This window comes from Oncorhynchus mykiss, chromosome 6 (assembly GCF_013265735.2).
Source record: "Oncorhynchus mykiss isolate Arlee chromosome 6, USDA_OmykA_1.1, whole genome shotgun sequence".
In the NCBI taxonomy this organism is placed as follows: Eukaryota; Metazoa; Chordata; class Actinopteri; order Salmoniformes; family Salmonidae; genus Oncorhynchus; species Oncorhynchus mykiss.
Window position 1 is genome coordinate 97760582 of NC_048570.1, and position 16315 is coordinate 97776896.

Genomic DNA, 16315 nt, shown 5'->3' on the forward strand with positions numbered 1-16315 from the left:
CTGTCCATCCTAACATCTCAAACGGTCTGTCAGTTAACCAGCTGATGAGACAGTGGAGATGCCACTGCCAAAGGTCCTTAAATGGTTGACTTAAAGGATGAGTCCTTACCAATGGTCCTTAAATGGTTGACTTAAAGGATGAGTCCTTACCAATGGTCCTTAAATGGTTGACTAAAGGATGAGTCCTTACCAAAGGTCCTTAAATGGTTGACTAAAGGATGAGTCCTTACCAAAGGTCCTTAAATTAAGAAATGCATGCTAACCTAAATCTATGTTTCCTATCTTGACGAGCTTATTCCAACATGACAGGTTTATTCCAATATAACATGACAGGTTTATTCCAATATGACATGACAGGTTTATTCCAATGTGACATGACAGGTTTATTCCAACATGATAGGTTTATTCCAATATGACATGACAGGTTTATTCCAACATGACAGGTTTATTCAATATGCATGACAGGTTTATTCCAACATGACATGACAGGTTTATTCAATATGCATGACAGGTTTATTCCAATATGAAAGGTTTATTCCAATATGACATGACAAGTTTATTCCAACATGACAGGTTTATTCCAACATGACATGACAGGCTTATTCCAACATGACATGACAGGTTTATTCCAACATGACATGATAGGTTTATTCCAACATGACATGACAGGTTTATTCCAACATGACAGGTTTATTCCAACATGACAGGTTTATTCCAACATGACAGGTTTATTTCAACATGACACGACAGGTTTATTCCAACATGACATAACAGGTTTATTCCAACATGACATGACAGGTTTATTCCAACATGACATGATAGGTTTATTCCAACATGACATAACAGGTTTATTCCAACATGACATGACAGGTTTATTCCAACATGACATGACAGGTTTATTCCAACATGACATGACAGGTTTATTCCAACATGACATGACAGGTTTATTCCAACATGACAGGTTTATTTCAACATGACACGACAGGTTTATTCCAACATGACATGACAGGCTTATTCCAACATGACATGACAGGTTTATTCCAACATGACATGATAGGTTTATTCCAACATGACATGACAGGTTTATTCCAACATGACAGGTTTATTCCAACATGACATGACAGGTTTATTCCAACATGACATGACAGGTTTATTCCAACATGACAGGTTTATTCCAATATGACATGACAGGTTTATTCCAACATGACAGGTTTATTCCAATATGACATGACAGGTTTATTCCAACATGACAGGTTTATTCCAATATGACATGACAGGTTTATTCCAACATGACAGGTTTATTCCAATATGACATGACAGGCTTATTCCAACATGACAGGTTTATTCCAACATGACATGACAGGTTTATTCCAACATGACATGACAGGTTTATTCCAACATGACAGGTTTATTCCAATATGACATGACAGGTTTATTCCAACATGACAGGTTTATTCCAATATGACATGACAGGTTTATTCCAACATGATAGGTTTATTCCAATATGACAGGTTTATTCCAATATGACATGACAGGTTTATTCCACCATAACAGGTTTATTCCAACATGACATGACAGGTTTATTCCAACATGACATGACAGGTTTATTCCAACATGACAGGTTTATTCCAACATGACAGGTTTATTCCAACATGACAGGTTTATTCCAACATGACAGGTTTATTCCAACATGACATGACAGGTTTATTCCAATATGACATGACAGGCTTATTCCAACATGACAGGTTTATTCCAATATGACATGACAGGCTTATTCCAACATGACAGGTTTATTCCAACATGACATGACAGGTTTATTCCAACATGACATGACAGGTTTATTCCAACATGACAGGTTTATTCCAACATGACAGGTTTATTCCAACATGACAGGTTTATTCCAACATGACAGGTTTATTCCAACATGACAGGTTTATTCCAACATGACATGACAGGTTTATTCCAACATGACAGGTTTATTCCAACATGACAGGTTTATTCCAACATGACATGACAGGTTTATTCCAACATCACATGACAGGTTTATTCCAACATGACATGACAGGTTTATTCCACCATAACAGGTTTATTCCAACATGACAGGTTTATTCCAACATGACATGACAGGTTTATTCCAACATGACAGGTTTATTCCAACCTATTCCAACATGACATGACAGGTTTATTCCAACATGACATGACAGGTTTATTCCAATATGACAGGTTTATTCCAACATGACATGACAGGTTTATTCCAACATGACATGACAGGTTTATTCCAACATGACAGGTTTATTCCAATATTACAGGTTTATTCCAACATGACAGGTTTATTCCAACATGACAGGTTTATTCCAACATGACAGGTTTATTCCAATATGGTAATGACCTCACCCTCTGTCTATCTAAACCCTATACGGTAATGACCTCACCCTCTGTCTCTCTATACCCTATACGGTAATGACCTCACCCTCTGCCTCTCTATACCCTATACGGTAATGACCTCACCCTCTGCCTCTCTATACCCTATACGGTAATGACCTCACCCTCTGTCTCTCTATACCCTATACGGTAATGACCTCACCCTCTGTCTCTCTATACCCTATACGGTAATGACCTCACCCTCTGTCTCTCTATACCCTTTTCATAGACGTTAACATAGACGTCATAGACGTTAACTTTCTCTGAACTCTATAGGGTAACGGTCGACACTGGAGGCAGAGCAATCTCCTGCCTGAATAACAACCTAATTAAATTGTGCTGAAATCCCTAGACAGCTTCAAAGTGAGATTAGAGCCAGATAAAGAGAGCCCCCCCTGTTGTCCCCCTCTTCCTGTGACAGAGGGTAACCAGGGGTAACCAGGGGTGCAGGGACACCTGGGAGGAAGGCAACACGAGCAGCGCAGAGCGGAGTGTTGTTTTCTAGCCTGTTGAAACTCAGTCAGCCTGGGAACATATAACTGTGCCCCCTGTACACACACACAGGCAGACAGGCAGACAGACAGGCAGGCAGGCAGGCAGGCAGGCAGACAGACAGACAGACAGGCAGGCAGGCAGGCAGACAGGCAGGCAGACAGGCAGACAAACAGACAGACAGACAGACAGACAGACAGACAGACAGACAGACAGACAGACAGACAGACAGACAGCTGGTCTTGTCATTGGGTTACTAGAGTAGACTGTTCTCCAGGAACCAAGGCTTTATTTAGGCACAACAGTCACCGGCCTGCCTCCTCTCGACCGCCTAGCGCCCGTCTGGCTGCTCCGTGTGCTCTGCTACTGCACACGCTTCAGAGAGGGAGGGGGGAGGGAGGGGGGAGGGAGAGAGGTCACCTGCCTGTCACCGGGAGAGAGGGGGGAGGGAGAGGAGGGGGTCACCTGCTTGTCACCGGGAGAGGGGGGGGGGGGAGGGGGGGGTCACCTGCCTGTCACCGTGAGAGGGGGGAGGGAGAGGGGGAGGGAGAGAGGGAAGGGGAGAGGGTGAGAGAACCCTGTGACAGAATACCTGACCACTGTGACTGACCCAAACTTAAGGAAATCTTTGACTATGTACAGACTCAGTGAGCATAGCCTTGCTATTGAGAAAGGCCGCCGTAGGCAGACATGGCTCTCAAGAGAAAACAGGCTATGTGCTCACTGCCCACAAAATGAGGTGGAAACTGAGCTGCACTTCCTAACCTCCTGCCCAATGTATGACCATAGTAGAGAGAAATATTTCCCTCAGATTACACAGATCCACAAAGAATTACACAAACAAATCCAATTTTGATAAACTCCCATATCTACTGGGTGAAATTCCACAGTGTGACATCACAGCAGCAAGATTTGTGACCTGTTGCCACGAGAAAAGGGCAACCAGCGAAGAACAAACACCATTGTAAATACAACCCATATTTATGCTTATTTATTTTATCTTGTGTCCTTTAACCATTTGCACATCGTTACAACACGGTATATATATATAATATGACATTTGTAATGTCTTTATTGTTTTGGTTTGTTTACTGTTCATTTTATTGTTTATTTCACTTTCTTTGGCATAGTTAACATGTATTTCCCATGCCCATTAGAGAGAGAGACCCCCCCCTCCCATTAGAGAGAGAGAGACCCCCCCCCCCCTCCCATTAGAGAGAGAGAGAGAGACCCCCCTCCCCACCCATGGCAGGTTTAGGGCTGGTTTAAATCAGGGCTGGTTTAAGCAGTAACCCTGTTGTGAAACACATTCCCTCAGGGAGAATGATCTGATTGGTTATTCAGTGAACTAAGGTTAACCTGGGGAGACAGGACAAGTAGAGGAGTAATCTGATAGGCTCACAACAGAGCAGAGTGGGCCAAGGGCTGTGCTTCAAATGGCACTCCATTCCCTATATAGTGCACTACTTTAGACCAGAGCCCTATGGCACCCTATTCCCTATATATAGTGCACTACTTTAGACCAGAGCCCTATGGCACCCTATTCCCTATATAGTGCACTACTTTAGACCAGAGCCCTATGGCACCCTGAGTCCTTTTAAACATCTGTTTCACTGACAGACGGTCCCTCAGAACTAGTGTTCTGCTTTCTGTTGTCTTAGTGGGAAATGTGGAGTCTTTCTACCTAATGATGAAAACACTGTTGAAGGTTATGGTCTTGTGTTGGAACCAACCTTTGTGTGTATCTAACCCTCTCTTCTCCTCTCTTCTCTTCTCCTCTCTTCTCCTCTCTCATCCTCTCCTCTCTTCTCCTCTCTCCTCTCATCTTCTCCTCTCTCCTATCCTCTCCTCTCTCATCCTATCCTCTCTCATCCTCTCCTCTTCTCTCTTCTCCTCTCTTCTCTTCTCCTCTCTTCTCCTCTCTCATCCTATCCTCGCTCATCCTCTCCTCTTCTCTCTTCTCCTCTCTTCTCTTCTCCTCTCTTCTCCTCTCTCATCCTATCCTCTCTCATCCTCTCCTCTTCTCTCTTCTCCTCTCTTCTCTTCTCCTCTCTTCTCCTCTCTCATCCTATCCTGCCCTCCCCTCTCTTCTCCTCTCTCATCCTATCCTCTCTCATCCTCTCCTCTTCTCTCTTCTCCTCTCTTCTCTTCTCCTCTCTTCTCCTCTCTCATCCTATCCTCTCTCATCCTCTCCTCTTCTCTCTTCTCCTCTCTTCTCTTCTCCTCTCTTCTCCTCTCTCATCCTATCCTGCCCTCCCCTCTCTTCTCCTCTCTCATCCTCTCCTCTCTCATCCTCCCTTCTCTCCTCTCCTCTCTCCTCCTCCCCTCTCTCCTCTCTCCTCTCTCCTATCCTCTCTCATCCACTCTCCTCTCTCCTCCTCTCCTCTCTCCTCCTCCCCTCTCTCCTCTCTCCTCCTCTCCTCTCTCCTCTCCTCTCCTCTCTCCTCCTCTCCTCCCCTCTCTCCTCCTCTCCTCCCCCCTCTCCTCCCCTCTCTCCTCCTCTCCTCTCTCCTCCTCTCCTCCCCCCTCTCCTCCCCCCTATCCTCCCCTCTCTCCTCCTCTCCTCTCTCCTCCTCTCCTCTCTCCTCCTCTCCTCCTCTCCTCTCTCATCCTCTCCTCTCTCCTCCTCTCTTCTCTTCTCTCCTCAGGACTCTGAATCTCTGGACAGTTGTATACAGAGCATCCTCTCCTCCTCTCCTCTCTCATCCTCTCCTCTCTCATCCTCTCCTCTCTTCTCTCCTCAGGACTCTGAATCTCTGGACAGTTGTATACAGAGCATCCTCTCCTCCTCTCCTCTCTCATCCTCTCCTCTCTCATCCTCTCCTCTCTTCTCTCCTCAGGACTCTGAATCTCTGGACAGTTGTATCCAGAGCACCCTCTCAGCCCTCTACCCTCCGTTTGATGCCACAGCCTCCACAGTGCTGTGTCAGGTTTTTGATGTGGTGGAGACCAGCTACAGAGGAGACGGATTAAGATACCTTATAGACTTCCTGGTCCCTGCCAAACACATCCTGCAGACCATCCAGCAACATGCCTGTGTGAGTAGCTACTACGTTATACTATAGTTACCTTATACTACTACTACTACTACGTTATACTATAGTAACCTTATACGACTACTGCTACTACTACGTTATACTATAGTTACCTCATACTACTACTACATTATACTATAGTTACCTTATACTACTACTGCTTCTACTACGTTATACTATAGTTACCTCATACTACTACTACTACTACTACGTTATACTATAGTAACCTTATACTACTACTGCTACTACTACGTTATACTATAGTTACCTCATACTACTACTACTACTACATTATACTATAGTAACCTTATACTACTACCACTACTACTACTACTATACTAATACTAATACCACTACTACTATGTTATACTATAGTAACATTATACTACTACTACTACTACTAATATACTACTACTACAACTACCAGTAGTACTATACTACCACAACTAATATACTACTACTATACTACTACTACTACTACAACTACTATTAGTACTATACTACTACTACTGCTGCCACTATTACTAATACTACTATACTACTACTACCACCATACTTCGACTACTATACTAATACTGATACTACACTACGATCACTATACTACTATACTACTACCGCTACTACAACTGCTACTATTACCACAATACTAATACTACTACTACTACTACTACTACTACTACTACTACTACTACTACTATACTACTACTACTGCTACTTTTACTATTACTACTACTACCACAACTACTACTGTGACTATTACTACTATACTACTACTAATACTACCACTACTGGTATACTACTACTGATACCACTACCCTACCACTACTACTACTGCTACTATTACTACTACTACAATACTACTACTACTACTACTATACTACTACTATGGCTACTACTACTGCTATAATACTACTACTACTACTATGTTCCTACTAATGTTACTACTACTACTACTACTACTACTACTACTGCTACTATTACTATTACTATTACTACCACAACTACTACTGTGACTATTACTACTATACTACTACTACTACTAATACCACTACTGCTATACTACTACTGATACTACTACTATACTACTACTGATACTGCTGCTACTACTGTTACTACTACTACTATTACTATTACTGCTACTACGGCTACTACTACTACTATACTACTACTACTACTACTACTACTACTACTACTATGCTACTACTGCTACTACTACTACCATACTACTACTACTAATACTATACTACTACTACTGATACTGGTGCTACTAATATTACTACTACTATACTACTACTACTATACTACTACTACTATACTACTACTACTACTGCTACTGCTATACTACTATACTACTACTATACTACAATACTACTACTATACTACTACTGCTACCATAGTACTACTACTACTGATACTACTGCTGCTACTACTACTACTACTACTACTACTACTACTACTACTACTACCATAGTACTACTACTACTGCTACCACTATACTATGGCCACTATACTACGTATACTATACGGTTACTTCTATACTATTACTACTATACTACTATACTACTACTACTTCTATATTATTACCAGTATACTACTACTATACTACTACTAATGTTACTACTAATACTACTATACTACTATACTACTACTACTTCTATATTATTACCATTATACTACTACTATACTACTACTACTGTTACTACTAATACTACTATACTACTATACTACTACTACTTCTATATTATTACCATTATACTACTACTATACTACTACTACTGTTACTACTAATACTACTATACTATTACTACACTACTACTACTTCTATATTATTACCATTATACTACTACTATACTACTACTACTACTACTACTACTACTATACTACTATACTACTACTACTTCTATATTATTACCATTATACTACTACTATACTACTACTACTACTACTACTACTACTATACTACTATACTACTACTACTTCTATATTATTACCATTATACTACTACTATACTACTACTACTGTTACTACTATACTACTATACTACTACACTACTACCACTTCTATATTATTACCAGTATACTACTACTATACTACTACTACTGTTACTACTATACTACTATACTGCTACTACTTCTATATTATTACCAGTATACTACTACTATACTACTACTACTGTTACTACTAATACTACTATACTACTACTACTGTTACTACTAATACTACCATACTACTATACTACTACTACTAATACTACTATACTACTACTGTTACTACTAATACTACTATACTACTATACTACTACTACTAATACTACTATACTACTACTACTGTTACTACTAATACTACTATACTACTATACTGCTACTACTTCTATATTATTACCATTATACTACTACTATACTACTACTACTGTTACTACTAATACTACTACTACTACTACTACTATACTACTACTGGTATTACTAGTACTGCTGCTCCTAACATGTTCAACACTCAGATCCCTTCTGGATTCCTCCTGCTCTTCAGATGGTTTCCTCTCCTCTGTCAACCTCCGTCTGTCCTTCCGTCTGTAGTGGTGGAGGTTGGTGGTGACAGGTGACGGCTGATGAAACCCAGCTCTAACTCCTGGTGTTGATGGGTCATTGTTGTGGTCCTGCTGCTGCTGTTGAGTTGGGCCAGGGGAGGGAGGGGAGGAGGAGGGAGGGGGGGAGGGACGAAGGGGGGAGGGAGGGAGGGTGAGAAGAGGGGAGGGAGGGGGGGGGGTAAAGAGAGGAATGTGGGGGTTGGTTTTCTATCTTTAAAAGAACACACCTAGTCTATTCAGGCCTCCAGTCTTCCCAGGTCATATAATATGACACCTTCCTCCCCAGAGAGAGTAGGCTGTGCCTCAAATGCCACCCTGTTCAGTGCCCTGGTCAACAGTAGTGCACTAGAGTGCATTGGGAAAGTATTCAGACCCCTTGACCTCTTCCACATTGTGTTAGGGGTACAGCCTTATTCTAAAATTGATTAAATAGTTTTTCCCCCGTCATCTGTTTATACACAATACTCCATAATGACAAATCAAAAACAGGTTTTTAGAAATGACAACACACCAGGAGTTCTGTATTGGTGTTCCATTCTGACAACACACCAGGAGTTCTGTATTGGTGTTGTGTTCCATTCTGACAACACACCAGGAGTTCTGTATTGGTGTTCCATTCTAACAACACACCAGGAGTTCTGTATTGGTGTTGTGTTCCATTCTGACAACACACCAGGAGTTCTGTATTGGTGTTCCATTCTGACAACACACCAGGAGTTCTGTATTGGTGTTGTGTTCCATTCTGACAACACACCAGGAGTTCTGTATTGGTGTTGTGTTCCATTCTGACAACACACCAGGAGTTCTGTATTGGTGTTCCATTCTGACAACACACCAGGAGTTCTGTATTGGTGTTCCATTCTGACAACACACCAGGAGTTCTGTATTGGTGTGGTGTTCCATTCTGACAACACACCAAGAGTTCTGTATTGGTGTTCCATTCTGACAACACACCAGGAGTTCTGTATTGGTGTTCCATTCTGACAACACACCAGGAGTTCTGTATTGGTGTGGTGTTCCATTCTGACAACACACCAGGAGTTCTGTATTGGTGTGGTGTTCCATTCTGACAACACACCAGGAGTTCTGTATTGGTGTTGTGTTCCATTCTGACAACACACCAGGAGTTCTGTATTGGTGTTGTGTTCCATTCTGACAACACACCAGGAGTTCTGTATTGGTGTTGTGTTCCATTCTGACAACACACCAGGAGTTCTGTATTGGTGTTGTGTTCCATTCTGACAACACACCAGGAGTTCTGTATTGGTGTTGTGTTCCATTCTGACAACACACCAGGAGTTCTGTATTGGTGTGGTGTTCCATTCTGACAACACACCAGGAGTTCTGTATTGGTGTTGTGTTCCATTCTGACAACACACCAGGAGTTCTGTATTGGTGTGGTGTTCCATTCTGACAACACACCAGGAGTTCTGTATTGGTGTTGTGTTCCATTCTGACAACACACCAGGAGTTCTGTATTGGTGTTCCATTCTGACAACACACCAGGAGTTCTGTATTGGTGTTGTGTTCCATTCTGACAACACACCAGGAGTTCTGTATTGGTGTTGTGTTCCATTCTGACAACACACCAGGAGTTCTGTATTGGTGTTGTGTTCCATTCTGACAACACACCAGGAGTTCTGTATTGGTGTTGTGTTCCATTCTGACAACACACCAGGAGTTCTGTATTGGTGTTGTGTTCCATTCTGACAACACACCAGGAGTTCTGTATTGGTGTTGTGTTCCATTCTGACAACACACCAGGAGTTATGTATTGGTGTTCCATTCTGACAACACACCAGGAGTTCTGTATTGGTGTTGTGTTCCATTCTGACAACACACCAGGAGTTCTGTATTGGTGTTGTGTTCCATTCTGACAACACACCAGGAGTTCTGTATTGGTGTGGTGTTCCATTCTGACAACACACCAGGAGTTCTGTATTGGTGTTGTGTTCCATTCTGACAACACACCAGGAGTTCTGTATTGGTGTGGTGTTCCATTCTGACAACACACCAGGAGTTCTGTATTGGTGTTGTGTTCCATTCTGACAACACACCAGGAGTTCTGTATTGGTGTTCCATTCTGACAACACACCAGGAGTTCTGTATTGGTGTTGTGTTCCATTCTGACAACACACCAGGAGTTCTGTATTGGTGTTGTGTTCCATTCTGACAACACACCAGGAGTTCTGTATTGGTGTTGTGTTCCATTCTGACAACACACCAGGAGTTCTGTATTGGTGTTGTGTTCCATTCTGACAACACACCAGGAGTTCTGTATTGGTGTTGTGTTCCATTCTGACAACACACCAGGAGTTCTGTATTGGTGTTGTGTTCCATTCTGACAACACACCAGGAGTTCTGTATTGGTGTTGTGTTCCATTCTGACAACACACCAGGAGTTCTGTATTGGTGTTCCATTCTGACAACACACCAGGAGTTCTGTATTGGTGTTCCATTCTGACAACACACCAGGAGTTCTGTATTGGTGTTCCATTCTGACAACACACCAGGAGTTCTGTATTTTTTTTATTTTATTTATTTCACCTTTATTTAACCAGGTAGGCTAGTTGAGAACAAGTTCTCATTTGCAACTGCGACCTGGCCAAGATAAGGCATAGCAGTGTGAACAGACAACACAGAGTTACACATGGAGTAAACAATTAACAAGTCAATAACACAGTAGAAAAAAGGGGAGTCTATATATACATTGTGTGCAAAAGGCATGAGAAGGTAGGCAAATAATTACAATTATGCAGATTAACACTGGAGTGATAAATGATCAGATGGTTATGTAAAGGTAGAGATAGAGATATTGGTGTGCAAAAGAGCAGAAAAATAAATAAATAAAAACAGTATGGGGATGAGGTAGGTGAAAATGGGTGGGCTATTTACCAATAGACTATGTACAGCTGCAGCGATCGGTTAGCTGCTCAGATAGCAGATGTTTGAAGTTGGTGAGGGAGATAAAAGTCTCCAACTTCAGCGATTTTTGCAATTCGTTCCAATCACAGGCAGCAGAGAACTGGAACGAAAGGCGGCCAAATGAGGTGTAGGCTTTAGGGATGATCAGTGAGATACACCTGCTGGAGCGCGTGCTACGGATGGGTGTTGCCATCGTAACCAGTGAACTGAGATAAGGCGGAGCTTTACCTAGCATGGACTTGTAGATGACCTGGAGCCAGTGGGTCTGGCGACGAATATGTAGCGAGGGCCAGCCGACTAGAGCATACAAGTCGCAGTGGTGGGTGGTATAAGGTGCTTTAGTGACAAAACGGATGGCACTGTGATAAACTGCATCCAGTTTGCTGAGTAGAGTGTTGGAAGCAATTTTGTAGATGACATCGCCGAAGTCGAGGATCGGTAGGATAGTCAGTTTTACTAGGGTAAGTTTGGCGGCGTGAGTGAAGGAGGCTTTGTTGCGGAATAGAAAGCCGACTCTTGATTTGATTTTCGATTGGAGATGTTTGATATGGGTCTGGAAGGAGAGTTTAGAGTCTAGCCAGACACCTAGGTACTTATAGCTGTCCACATATTCAAGGTCGGAACCATCCAGGGTGGTGATGCTGGTCAGGCGTGCGGGTGCAGGCAGCGAACGGTTGAAAAGCATGCATTTGGTTTTACTAGCGTTTAAGAGCAGTTGGAGGCCACGGAAGGAGTGCTGTATGGCATTGAAGCTCGTTTGGAGGTTAGATAGCACAGTGTCCAAGGACGGGCCGGAAGTATATAGAATGGTGTCGTCTGCGTAGAGGTGGATCAGGGAATCGCCCGCAGCATGAGAAACATCATTGATATATACAGAGAAAAGAGTCGGCCCGAGAATTGAACCCTGTGGCACCCCCATAGAGACTGCCAGAGGACCGGACAGCATGCCCTCCGATTTGACACACTGAACTCTGTCTGCAAAGTAATTGGTGAACCAGGCAAGGCAGTCATCCGAAAAACCGAGGCTACTGAGTCTGCCGATAAGAATACGGTGATTGACAGAGTCGAAAGCCTTGGCAAGGTCTATGAAGACGGCTGCACAGTACTGTCTTTTATCGATGGCGGTTATGATATCGTTTAGTACCTTGAGCGTGGCTGAGGTACACCCGTGACCGGCTCGGAAACCAGATTGCACAGCGGAGAAGGTACGGTGGGATTCAAGATGGTCAGTGATCTGTTTGTTGACTTGGCTTTCGAAGACCTTAGATAGGCAGGGCAGGATGGATATTGGTCTGTAACAGTTTGGGTCCAGGGTGTCGCCCCCTTTGAAGAGGGGGATGACTGCGGCAGCTTTCCAATCCTTGGGGATCTCAGACGATATGAAAGAGAGGTTGAACAGGCTGGTAATAGGGGTTGCGACAATGGCGGCGGATAGTTTCAGGAATAGAGGGTCCAGATTGTCAAGCCCAGCTGATTTGTACGGGTCCAGGTTTTGCAGCTCTTTCAGAACATCTGCTATCTGGATTTGGGTAAAGGAGAACCTGGAGAGGCTTGGGCGAGTAGCTGCGGGGGGGGGGGAGCTGTTGGACGAGGTTGGAGTAGCCAGGCGGAAGGCATGGCCAGCCGTTGAGAAATGCTTGTTGAAGTTTTCGATAATCATGGATTTATCGGTGGTGACCGTGTTACCTAGCCTCAGTGCAGTGGGCAGCTGGGAGGAGGTGCTCTTGTTCTCCATGGACTTCACAGTGTCCCAGAACTTTTTGGAGTTGGAGCTACAGGATGCAAACTTCTGCCTGAAGAAGTTGGCTTTAGCTTTCCTGACTGACTGTGTGTATTGGTTCCTGACTTCCCTGAACAGTTGCATATCGCGGGGACTGTTCGATGTTAGTGCAGTCCGCCACAGGATGTTTTTGTGCTGGTCGAGGGCAGTCAGGTCTGGAGTGAACCAGGGGCTATATCTGTTCTTAGTTCTGCATTTTTTGAACGGAGCATGCTTATCTAAAATGGTGAGGAAGTTACTTTTAAAGAAAGACCAGGCATCCTCAACTGACGGGATGAGGTCAATGTCCTTCCAGGATACCCGGGCCAGGTCGATTAGAAAGGCCTGCTCACAGAAGTGTTTTAGGGAGCGTTTGACAGTGATGAGGGGTGGTCGTTTGACTGCGGCTCCATAGCGGATACAGGCAATGAGGCAGTGATCGCTGAGATCCTGGTTGAAGACAGCGGAGGTGTATTTGGAGGGCCAGTTGGTCAGGATGACGTCAATGAGGGTGCCCTTGTTTACAGAGTTAGGGTTGTACCTGGTGGGTTCCTTGATGATTTGAGTGAGATTGAGGGCATCTAGCTTAGATTGTAGGACTGCCGGGGTGTTAAGCATATCCCAGTTTAGGTCACCTAACAGAACAAACTCTGAAGCTAGATGGGGGGCGATCAATTCACAAATGGTGTCCAGGGCACAGCTGGGAGCTGAGGGGGGTCGGTAGCAGGCGGCAACAGTGAGAGACTTATTTCTGGAGAGAGTAATTTTCAAAATTAGTAGTTCGAACTGTTTGGGTATGGACCTGGAAAGTATGACATTACTTTGCAGGCTATCTCTGCAGTAGACTGCAACTCCTCCTCCTTTGGCAGTTCTATCTTGACGGAAGATGTTATAGTTGGGTATGGAAATCTCAGAATTTTTGGTGGCCTTCCTGAGCCAGGATTCAGACACGGCAAGGACATCAGGGTTAGCAGAGTGTGCTAGAGCAGTGAGTAAGACAAACTTAGGGAGGAGGCTTCTGATGTTGACATGCATGAAACCAAGGCTTTTTCGATCACAGAAGTCAACAAATGAGGGTGCCTGGGGACATGCAGGGCCTGGGTTTACCTCCACATCACCCGCGGAACAGAGAAGGAGTAGTATGAGGGTGCGGCTGAAGGCTATCAAAACTGGTCGCCTAGGGCGTTGGGGACAGAGAATAAGAGGAGCAGGTTTCTGGGCATGGTAGAATATATTCAGGGCATAATGCGCAAACAGGGGTATGGTGGGGTGCGGGTACAGCGGAGGTAAGCCCAGGCACTGGGTGATGATGAGAGAGGTTGTATCTCTGGACATGCTGGTTGTAATGGGTGAGGTCACCGCATGTGTGGGGGGTGGGACAAAGGAGGTAACAGGGGTATAAAGAGTGGAACTAGGGGCTCCATTGTAAACTAAAACAATGATAACTAACCTGCACAACAGTATACAAGGCATATTGACATTTGAGAAAGACATACAGCGAGGCATACAGTAATCACAGGTGTTGAATTGGGAGAGCTAGCTAAAACAGTAGGTGAGACAACAGCTAATCAGCTAGCACAACAACAGCAGGTAGAATGGCGATTGATTAGGCAGAGAGGGTCGGGTTAACTACACACAGAGCCTAAGTGCGGCTGGGGCCGACAGATAAAACATAAACAAGCAGAATGAATTACCGTATTGGTGTTGTGTTCCATTCTGACAACACACCAGGAGTTCTGTATTGGTGTGGTGTTCCATTCTGACAACACACCAGGAGTTCTGTATTGGTGTTGTGTTCCATTCTGACAACACACCAGGAGTTCTGTATTGGTGTGGTGTTCCATTCTGACAACACACCAGGAGTTCTGTATTGGTGTTGTGTTCCATTCTGACAACACACCAGGAGTTCTGTATTGGTGTGGTGTTCCATTCTGACAACACACCAGGAGTTCTGTATTGGTGTTGTGTTCCATTCTGACAACACACCAGGAGTTCTGTATTGGTGTTCCATTCTGACAACACACCAGGAGTTCTGTATTGGTGTTGTGTTCCATTCTGACAACACACCAGGAGTTCTGTATTGGTGTGGTGTTCCATTCTGACAACACACCAGGAGTTCTGTATTGGTGTTGTGTTCCATTCTGACAACACACCAGGAGTTCTGTATTGGTGTTGTGTTCCATTCTGACAACACACCAGGAGTTCTGTATTGGTGTTCCATTCTGACAACACACCAGGAGTTCTGTATTGGTGTTGTGTTCCATTCTGACAACACACCAGGAGTTCTGTATTGGTGTTCCATTCTGACAACACACCAGGAGTTCTGTATTGGTGTTGTGTTCCATTCTGACAACACACCAGGAGTTCTGTATTGGTGTTGTGTTCCATTCTGACAACACACCAGGAGTTCTGTATTGGTGTTCCATTCTGACAACACACCAGGAGTTCTGTATTGGTGTGGTGTTCCATTCTGACAACACACCAGGAGTTCTGTATTGGTGTTCCATTCTGACAACACACCAGGAGTTCTGTATTGGTGTGGTGTTCCATTCTGACAACACACCAGGAGTTCTGTATTGGTGTTCCATTCTGACAACACACCAGGAGTTCTGTATTGGTGTGGTGTTCCATTCTGACAACACACCAGGAGTTCTGTATTGGTGTTCCATTCTGACAACACACCAGGAGTTCTGTATTGGTGTGGTGTTCCATTCTGACAACACACCAGGAGTTCTGTATTGGTGTGGTGTTGTGTTAGATCCTCCCAGGGTCAAGGAGGAGAATATAAATATCTTCCAGATCAGATACTGGGTTTGTGTCATCACCTTGAAGTGTTGCAACAAGGGGAGTTGTGGCTGAAGTGGAGGGTTATGGGTAACATGTGAACCCTTCTACTTAACGGAGGGCAGAGAGGAGGATGATGGGTAACATGTGAACCCTTCTACTTAACGGAGTGCAGAGAGGAGGATGATGGGTAACATGTGAACCCTTCTACTTAACGGAGGGCAGAGAGGAGGATGATGGGTAACATGTGAACCCTTCTACTTAACGGAGGGCAGAGAGGAGGATGATGGGTAACATGTGAACCCTTCTACTTAA

At 43.9% G+C, this 16315-nt stretch overlaps 1 protein-coding gene across 1 annotated transcript in view; it reads left to right on the forward strand.

The window, feature by feature from the left end:
* LOC118936669 (DNA-directed RNA polymerase II subunit rpb1-like) overlaps window positions 1–16315 on the forward strand; it is a 116705-nt gene that overhangs the window by 80665 nt on the left and 19725 nt on the right. Inside the window, exon 3 of the mRNA XM_036981815.1 lies at window positions 5754–5951. The gene's annotated coding sequence lies outside the window, so the exon portion shown is untranslated. The remainder of the gene's footprint in view (window positions 1–5753; window positions 5952–16315) is intronic.